This window comes from Pinus tabuliformis, chromosome J, assembly GCF_031772625.1.
Source record: "Pinus tabuliformis cultivar Carrire ecotype Pingquan chromosome J, CPIR1, whole genome shotgun sequence".
In the NCBI taxonomy this organism is placed as follows: Eukaryota; Viridiplantae; Streptophyta; class Pinopsida; order Pinales; family Pinaceae; genus Pinus; species Pinus tabuliformis.
Genome location: NC_142295.1, coordinates 845,606,485 through 845,615,842, shown reverse-complemented (window position 1 = coordinate 845,615,842; position 9,358 = coordinate 845,606,485).

The window sequence follows — 9,358 nt, the reverse complement described above, 5'->3', positions numbered from 1 at the left end:
ATCATTGCGTTCCTATGTCGCTCGAGGGATTTTTCGAGCAAGATTTTGAAAGCATCTCCTGCCCCCTCATCTTTCTTCTCTTTCGCCATGGGAGGTTGTTGGGATTTGTGAGGCTGGCCTTACAAAGGTTCGACCAGTTCGAGCCCTAACTCCTTATATCCCGACCTCGTTGGGGACATGTAAAGAAAAATAGAGAAAGAGCAGATCGCTTTGATACCAATTGATCCGAACTTAAACATGAACACAACAAATTACATATATAACCATAAATACATAGATGCAACAAAAATAACACTTCATTTCATTAATATCAAATAATGAAATATGCTTACAAACATAATGGAAATAAAACTAGCTTTGGTGATGGTAGCTTATCTCTGAGAAGAGATGTGGTGGCTATATGCCTCTAAACTATTTGACAATGAGGCTCGAAGGCCTATTTATTATTGAGAAACAATGGAAAACCTTAAACATCCAAAAACCTAACCCTAGGAGATGAAGTGCCAAAACTATGGGCCCCATTTGGGTAAATTGGTACATCAACTTCCCGAGGTTGTAACTTTGGCATACGATCTTTGTTTGATGCGCACAATACCTTATTAGAAAGATCTATCTGAGGACTACAACTTCCAAATCCAAAACATCATTTAGGGCCTCAAAACGGCTCTGGAAGTTTAGGACCCGAAAAAACTGTAAAAAATAGTTAATTGTGCTACAATTAAAGAAACTGAAAAGTTGAAAGAGACAATGTTGGGAGTCCAAGTGAAATAGGTGGGTGACCACCAATATCCACCTAGATCACATATGGTGTTATTGTAAGTGAATGCTTTCCATTGGTTAATAAGTTACATTTTTTTAGTTACATACTTGTGCTTGGATTTGTGAATTTTATTAATAATGCATTGTTTTATTGATGTCATTCATTAAATATATTTTGAATAGAGTGATTGTTTGCAAGTCTTTTACTTCTATTTCTTTTATTTGTTTGTTGCTTAGTTTGCATAAGTTTTGGGCCACAGGTTTTGGTACACTATTGTGCTAAAAACCTTTTTACAAGAATGCCACTAACGATGCATTAGTAAATTTGAGAATGCACCAATAAGCATGTGAAAATTTATTTTATTAAATTTAACTGGTTATGTACTAGAGCATCACCAATGATGTGTTTGTACATTTATGAGTGCACCAATAAGCACAAGAAAGTTTGATGTATTGAATTTAATTTGATGACACATTATGTATTAGTGCATCATTCATAGTACAATAGTAAAAATATTACAATATGGTAACACTACACAATGGGGTGATCCTAGGTGGATAAGGTGGATATTGAAAATCAATGCTTGTAGATGCTATCACTAAGATTATAGCTTAACTCGCCCAAAGTGGCCTCCATCCTCAACCCCTCTCCATGAGGTTTAAACCTGATATCTAGAAGGGACTGATACTCACCCACGACGAACTAGTCTACACCTAATGGATACTATTATTAAATACATTGATAATATTTTGTTAATTTTAAAAGTGGTTGCATGAATGTGTATATGGTATGGTATTATTGTTAAGTACATTGATAATATTTCTTATTTTTTTGCTTAAATTATTATTTTAATTCAAAGCATTTAAAATTGATTTGATCTACATGATGCATCAATGTATTTCTAGGTGTATGAATCATTGATAATTTTATTTCATTTTTAAATTGTAAATTGGTATTTTCTACAATTATATGCAACCTAACATTATTTGTGTGTATTTTTGCGCACATGGTGTAATTGTTAAATTAGAAAGAATTTGTTACATACCAAATATTTAAAATATTAAAAGAAATCAAAGTGCAAATTATGTATAACAAATATGAGCATGGATGCATCTCCAAGATGCATAATATAGATGAATTACACAATAATTTCTTAAAAAATATAAGAATCTCGTCCAAATATTCCCATACATGTATACATCCAAATCACATGTTCTTTAATAATGACCATATGATCTCTATATACCTATTTACACATTATACATGTAGCCTCTTATATTACATATATATTCAATTCCATATATACCCTTTAAAGTCATATTATATACATTTAATTCCATATATATTCCCTAGAGTCCATACTAAAAAGAAATTTTTAATATTTTGTATATTAAGTATACAAAAATATTAAGAAAACTTGAAATAGATATATAAAATTACAACTTTTATAAATAGATGAATGATCCAAATTTATTATACAATAAGTTTCTTTTGTCCATAAATATGGTTGACATTTTTTCATAGCATTTTTCTATTTAATTTTAATCAAAATTGTGTAGAGATTTTTAAAGGTGTTGAATCCATTTATGTATTCAAAAATATATTTTAAACAACAAAAAATCACAATCTTTCTTGAAATTATATAATAAGATTCTAGTGAAAAAACCATTTAATCTATAAGTCAAATTAAGTAATTTAAATATATTCTTACAGAGAAAAAAAATGACATAGCTTTATATTAAGAGTATATAAAGGTCATGTATACATAATTCAGAAATGACTGATTGGCTTGGATGCCCAGACCTCTGCATAATGATGCAAAACCAGTTCCCATGCCAGCAGATAATGCCTATCATCATTTACAAAACCATAACAGAAGAACACATGAGAAAGAACAGTGACAATACAGTGACAATATATATACATCTCCCGGATCAGATGTTAATGGAGATGAGACAAAACTTTACTAACTGTTCCAAAAAGGAAATCCCATCCAGAATACAAAAAATAAGACAGTAGCTACATCCTGCCTATATGAAAAAGAACCAGAAACAAAAGAAATAGTGACAATCTGAAGGCAGAGACCACTTTAGGAATCACCACCCGCGGCAAGACTAATGGGATCACATGTTGTTGCAGAAAGATATTAATGATAAGAATCATGGCAAGCCAGAATACGCTGAAGAATAGCCTGGAGAGGCTCCTTAGAATCTTGGAATATATGCGCATTCCTCTAGTTCCATAGGTACCAGCAAGTGATAATGAACAACGATCTCCAAGAGAGGGATTGTCTGCTCCACCAGAGAAAACCTTCCTGTACAGTAGAAAAAGAGATGAGAGGGAAAACAAAATATGTTGATAATTCATACCAGATTGTGAGGGACGTCGGGCACTGAAAGAACATGTGCAAATTTGTTTCCGATGCATTGCGGCACATAGAGCATCTACTTGGACCCTACCAACTTTTCCTTTGTAGATTCTCCCATGAAAGATTTTTGTTTCGAAATAGCAGTCAGGAGAAGGTGATCATCTTCATCGGGCATTGAGCGTTCCAATAACATAGAGGAAAGAGAGGAGGAGGATTTCCGGCAACAACAGAAATCATGTCAGCGTAGATGTTCTTGACACTCATAGGTTTATGGATTGACCATACCAGATTATCTCTAGTGCCCGAGCGGGAGATCCCCAAGCAGTCAAGACTCGCTTTTACCCTCAGCCATAGAGGAAGCGACTGACGAGGCAGATGAAGCTCCTCCCCATCCTTCCAAATCGGAGAGGCTCCAGACCATCCTTTAATCAACTTGTCCCACGTAAATACCCCCAACCTATGAAAATCATATAGCAGTGGAAGAGGAAATGTGAACCCCTGGCCAGATAAGATAGGGTCGAAAGCAATAAAAATGTTTGATCCTGAATATAAAGTCCAGCAGAATTTTTCCATGAAAAATGGGTGGACTTTTCGCAGGCTGTTCCAAATCATCGAGCCGCTTCTGGTGCCAAGGATCTGTTTCCTGTACCAAAAGTCAACAGGCTTATCCCTCAGATATTTAGTCTTTACAAGACTACTCCACGGACCGTCCCCAAATATTCCTTTGTAGAGAGACTTACAGAGAAGGGTGTTACCAAAGGAACGGAGGTGTTTCAAGCCCCATCCGCCCAAACGTTTTGGAATAGAGATGGAGGCCATCTTTACGAGATGAATTTTACACTGATATGCTTGACCTCCCCACAAAAAGTTTGCAATCAACCTGTTCATCTGCTTAATAATTTTGCTGGGAAGGTAGAAAATGTGAGCCCAGTAGACTGATAGTTGACAGAGGACAGATTGTGCTAGTATAAGCCTGCCCGCAAGTGAGAGGAATTTATATTCCCATAGTGCGATCTTCTTGTAAAACCTATCCATGAGCCATTGCCAATCCCTAGTAGTATATCCTTTTTCCTTTAAAGAGAAACCCAGGTATTTGAATCCCTGATGTAATGAAAGTGGAGTTATACCCAACAGGTCTGAGATCCACTGAATAATATCCAGCCCGACTTCATTATGATACAAGAAGGATTTTTCCTTGTTTATAAACAGGCCCGTGGCCTTCTGGAATCTTAAGAGGATGTCATTTATGCAAGCCCAGGTGGCCCTACAGAGCATTGCAAAGATGAGAACATCGTCAACAAAAAGATTATGTGAGATGGAAATATTCTTACAGATCTTGACCAGAAGACATCTTTTGTCCGCAACAGCTTTGTTAATCTAAAGACTAAGAGAGTTCATCACCAGAATGAAGAGCAATGGAGAAAGGGGACATCCCTGCCGAAGGCCCCTCTCAGCCTGAAAAAAGACCGAGGGAATTCCATTCACAATTACCAAGTATTTTACATTCTCCACACAAGACATGACCCAATTGACACCTTGGGATTTAAGTCCAATCTTTGCTAACAGAATTCTCAGAAATCCCCAATCGACACAATCATAAGCTTTCTGTAAGTCTATCTTGAGAATTGCCGCATCCACATTCTTTGATATCATTTTAAAAAGGCTTTCTTGTGTCATGGCTACCGCATCCAAGATAAATCTGCCCTTTAAAAAAGCATGCTGGTCTCTGGTGATAAAGGAATTCAGAAAGGGCTTCATTCTCTCTGCAACAATTTTTGATATGATTTTAAACGTGATGTTACATAAAGAGATTGGCCGAAAATCCTGAAAGGATTCAGTCCTATGCTTCTTTGGAATAAGCGCAATGAATGTTGAGGTAGTAGCTGAGTGAATGTTTCCAGCCATGCGGGAAGCATCTACCATGCGCAGCAAATCCATCTTGAGGAGGTCAAAGAAATGAAGAAAAAATTCTATTGGCCAGCCGTCAGGCCCCGGGCTTTTATCCTTTTTGAAGGATTTCATGGCCTTAAGAAGTTCATCCTCAGAAATGGGTTTAAAGAAGTCTTCATTTGCATCTTCGTTAAACATTTCAGGCACATGCTCAACACCCCAAAGGGCGTCCTGGAAAACAACCTCCCTTCTTCTGTATTGTTCTTGGAAATACCGCACTGCCTCCGACGAAATCTGGTCCTGTGCTATAAGAATGTTCCCCTGATCATCTCTAATGCTCCAGATAGAATTTTTTTCCCTTCTTGCACTAGCAAATTTGTGGAAGAATTTTGAGTTCCTGTCTCCTGCTTTTATCCATATTGCTCTGCTCTTGAGGCGCCATGACTCCTCCTCTTTTAGGAGAATCATATTTTTTCTTTTTTCCAACTTTCTGATTGTGTTTTTCATTTCAAAAGAAAGGAAATTGGGGTCATACAACTCCCAAAGGGAATCCAGTTCCTTGCGAATGCTATTCAGTTCCTCATTATCCGACTTCTTCTTGTTTTTTTGCCATTCTTTCGAGACCACTTTCAGCCTTTTTAACTTATCACGGAATGGCATGAAAGGAGCCATTTCGGACTCCTGAATATGCTTCCAGTTTTCTGATACGAGTTCATTATAGGATTGATCCTCCAAGAGAGTTCTATTAAATTTAAAGGAGTATCCAACTCTATAAGTATTCCCGTGCCAGGACAAAAAGATAGGCATGTGATCGGATGTGTGATCTTTCCCAATTGATAAAGAAGGCATGCCCAAAATTCCAATGATGCTGGCATGAATAATAACCCTATCAATTCTCTTAGCTACATATGCTTGCCCGGTCCTGCAGTTATCCCAAGACGACATTATTCTGTCTGGAGCAACGTCCGTCAAATCCCTGTTGAGTAGTTCCTTCTTCATTCTTTCCGACAAAGAGTCAAATTTCCTGCAATTCCCCCAGCACTCATCAGCATTTAGGGTGAATTTAAAATCGGCAGCTAATAGCAACGATTCTACCTCAAGTATGTGTGATTCGAAAAGCTTTTCCCAAAAGGGCAGTCTATTTTTATATGGAGCATAGATGTTCAGCAGGTTGAGGGGGCAAGATTGTCCCCTGATTGAAGCATGGATTAAGATCCCAGCACAACATTTATATGCCTTTGCCATGATCCAAACAGGATCCCATAGAACTACTAGACCACCCGACTGACCGGTTGCTTCAGTTGCCACCATATGCCACTTAGGGAACATTTTTCTAAAGTATACTATGGATGTTAGGTTGGGATGCATGGTCTCCTGAATGAATATGATCTTCGGATGGGCCGCATAGAAAACTTCTTTGAGCGCATTAAATTTGGGGGCTGCACCCAAACCCCTGATGTTCATAGAGACAAGGAATGTCATTTTGATGATTCGCCAGCCTCGCATGCTCTAAGGGGCCGGAACTCAGGTGAATCCAGAATAGGAACTTCCACTAAGGAGAAATTTCTCACATCATGCTCTGAAGCAACAGTTCTCCCTCTAAAATGACGAGTGCCTCCCTTTGATTTCTTCCTGACAGTGATATTTTTTGCAGATTGAGGACTGATGATAGGATAGGGCGGGCTGGACGGTTTGTGAATGGTAAGCGGTTCAAGTTCCAGCGAGGTTCGATTGAGGAGGCAATCAATATCGCTGTCAAAATTATTAGCCAGAGAATCAGGGGAAGCATTTCCCGGGGAAGGAGTATGACACGGATCATTATCTTGTGGCCGGATGGGTTCTTTACCCTTCGAATCAGCATGACAATGATTAACAGGAGACGGAGTGGAGGATGAAATCTGAATGGGGAGGGAACCGACGACAAAGTCGTTTTTGTTCATATCAGGTGGAGGTGGAACGGGGGGATCCTCCTGAGGTTCAGGAATATGAGAGCATAATGGTGGCGAGGAGATAGAATCTAAACGGATTTGTGAGTCTCTATAGGAGCAATAAGGATCCGGCTGAGCAGATGGGTCTAAAGGCTGGGAATACTCATGAGTCGGTAAATTTTGATGAACCTGCTTTCCGATGACCCGGATGTCCGCTTCCTGGGAAAACTCAGATTCATATCGTCTTGCCCGCCTGATATTAGATTTCCTGACTTTATGTGAGAATCGAAGGCTGCAATTCCTGATCAAGTGGCCTGTCTTATGACATAAGGAGCATCTAAAGGGGATACCCCAGAAGTCTAGCCTTTGCTGGATTTTGCTATTTCCCCATATAATCTCTAAGTGATCTGGATAAGCGCCTTTATATGGCTTTTCGATAAGGACCCAGGCAATTCTTTTGTCTTTCTCTCCTCTACACCAGGGATCAACATAGACGAATTTGCCTATCGAGTTCCCTATTTTTGCAAGAGATTCTTCCAACCATAACTCCAAGGGCAAGTTTGGTAGCTTCACCCAAATCAGGCAGTTTGAAGGAGTGTTCTTTAATGGATCAAATCCTATGTACCAGCGGGAGAGCGCTAAGAAGCTTCTTCCATATACCCAAGGATTTTTTAGGATAATATCTACGTCAGAGTCTTTCAGGAAGTGGAAGGAATACCATTCCTTCATCAGGCGGGAAATGATAGGGGTATAACCAATCAGGGGAGCCCATTTGTCCGTTAACCATTTACGCATATCCTGGTCATCCATCTCAGGAAATTGCCACTTCCCAACCAGCGACAATTTCTTCAGGCTATCAATTCTTTCCGTGAGGGTGGCACCGTCCACACATATGGCTTTCGGAGGAGGGTCAGTCTTGACAGGGTTCTTAGCCTTGTTAAAGAAGGAAGATGGGGATCCGGTTAATTTGGAGGAGTCCTCTTTAGGTTTATGAATTCCCCTACAAGCTGGCTTGACAATCATGTCCTCCACCGTGGCTTGCCAGCCTGTAAAGGTTGGATGTTTGTTCCGATCCTCCTCGGCTTGAATAGCTGCCTGTACAAGCGCTCGCGTGGCAGAGGAGTCCGAGTCATCCATTGCTTTTAATGGGAAAGGGTGAACATTAAAGCCGATATCATGCCACTTGTACGAGAATCCGAGATCATGCTCCCATTATCTCAGAAAAATCCCCAAATATAATGAAACCTGGAGGGAAGGCCGTATAGAAATGACTGATCTGATGACAGTCACTGAATGAGGTAAGGCCCGAAGTGAAGAGCTACTATTAGAAAATGCCAAAGAAATCAGAACCGTAGATTTTGGTCCTGACAAAAGCTGTATCGGACAGGAAAGATTAAAGGATCCAGAAGGGTGAGGACGCGAGATCAGCACGGAAGAAGACTCCAGAATAGGAATAGGAGGCGGAGATCGATGAAATGAGAAAAAATCTTCTGATTGATATGATGAGAAAAGAGTTCCCTTCCCCGAGACAGCTTCTCATATGTACTATGCCGGTTATGGATAGATTACGAGAGTAAAAGATAGATTCAGATAATTAAGGCTTGTAAAGACCCGAGAAATTTTGAAAATTTCCGGTGACCGAAAAGATGAGGAAATACCCGGAATTTCACTGGTTTTCAGGCAACCCTGATTACCGGCGCTCAGGAAGAAGGAAGCTGCTATGCGGGAGAACAATCGACACAGCAAAAGACAAGCTGGAAGACACACCACCACTTCCCTATTCTGATACGAAAATCAGTGCATGGGCTATAGAAGACAATTGAGTTCTTTATCTTTGAAAAAAGGGATTTCAGCATTGTGTATCAGGACCAGACCTACAGCACTGTTGAATCGAAAACCCAGAGAGCTAAACAAGACTATCTACAATTCGACTTCAATCAATTTTACCTTAACAACTAAGAAAACATATAAGGAAAGGCTAATTAAATTGACCTTTTACTTGCTTCACCGGAACGAACGGGAGAGAGAGCGTCGTTTACCATAACCATCCGCTTCCACGAGATGTCCAGGCATCATCCAGAGCACGGAACAGGATTAGAGCTGATTAACCCGCTGAGGAGATGATAATAGAATTTCACAATCAACCCCCCCAGAAAACAGACAGAGATAAAACCATCCAATCACCAAGATAGCAAAGCTAACTCCAGAGACATATATTCGCCTGATAGGAAGCAGTCATGTGAGCCTCCATTTAGGAAAAGAAAGAAACAGACAGAGAGCTGTCGTGCAGGAAAACCAAGACTAAAGGCCTGTAATGGAAGGAGGAAACCGCAGCTAAACTACCAGAGGCCAATATATAACCGGAACCTGAAAAAAAGAAAATGATCCCAGACGTCCGCCTGCATGGGATGT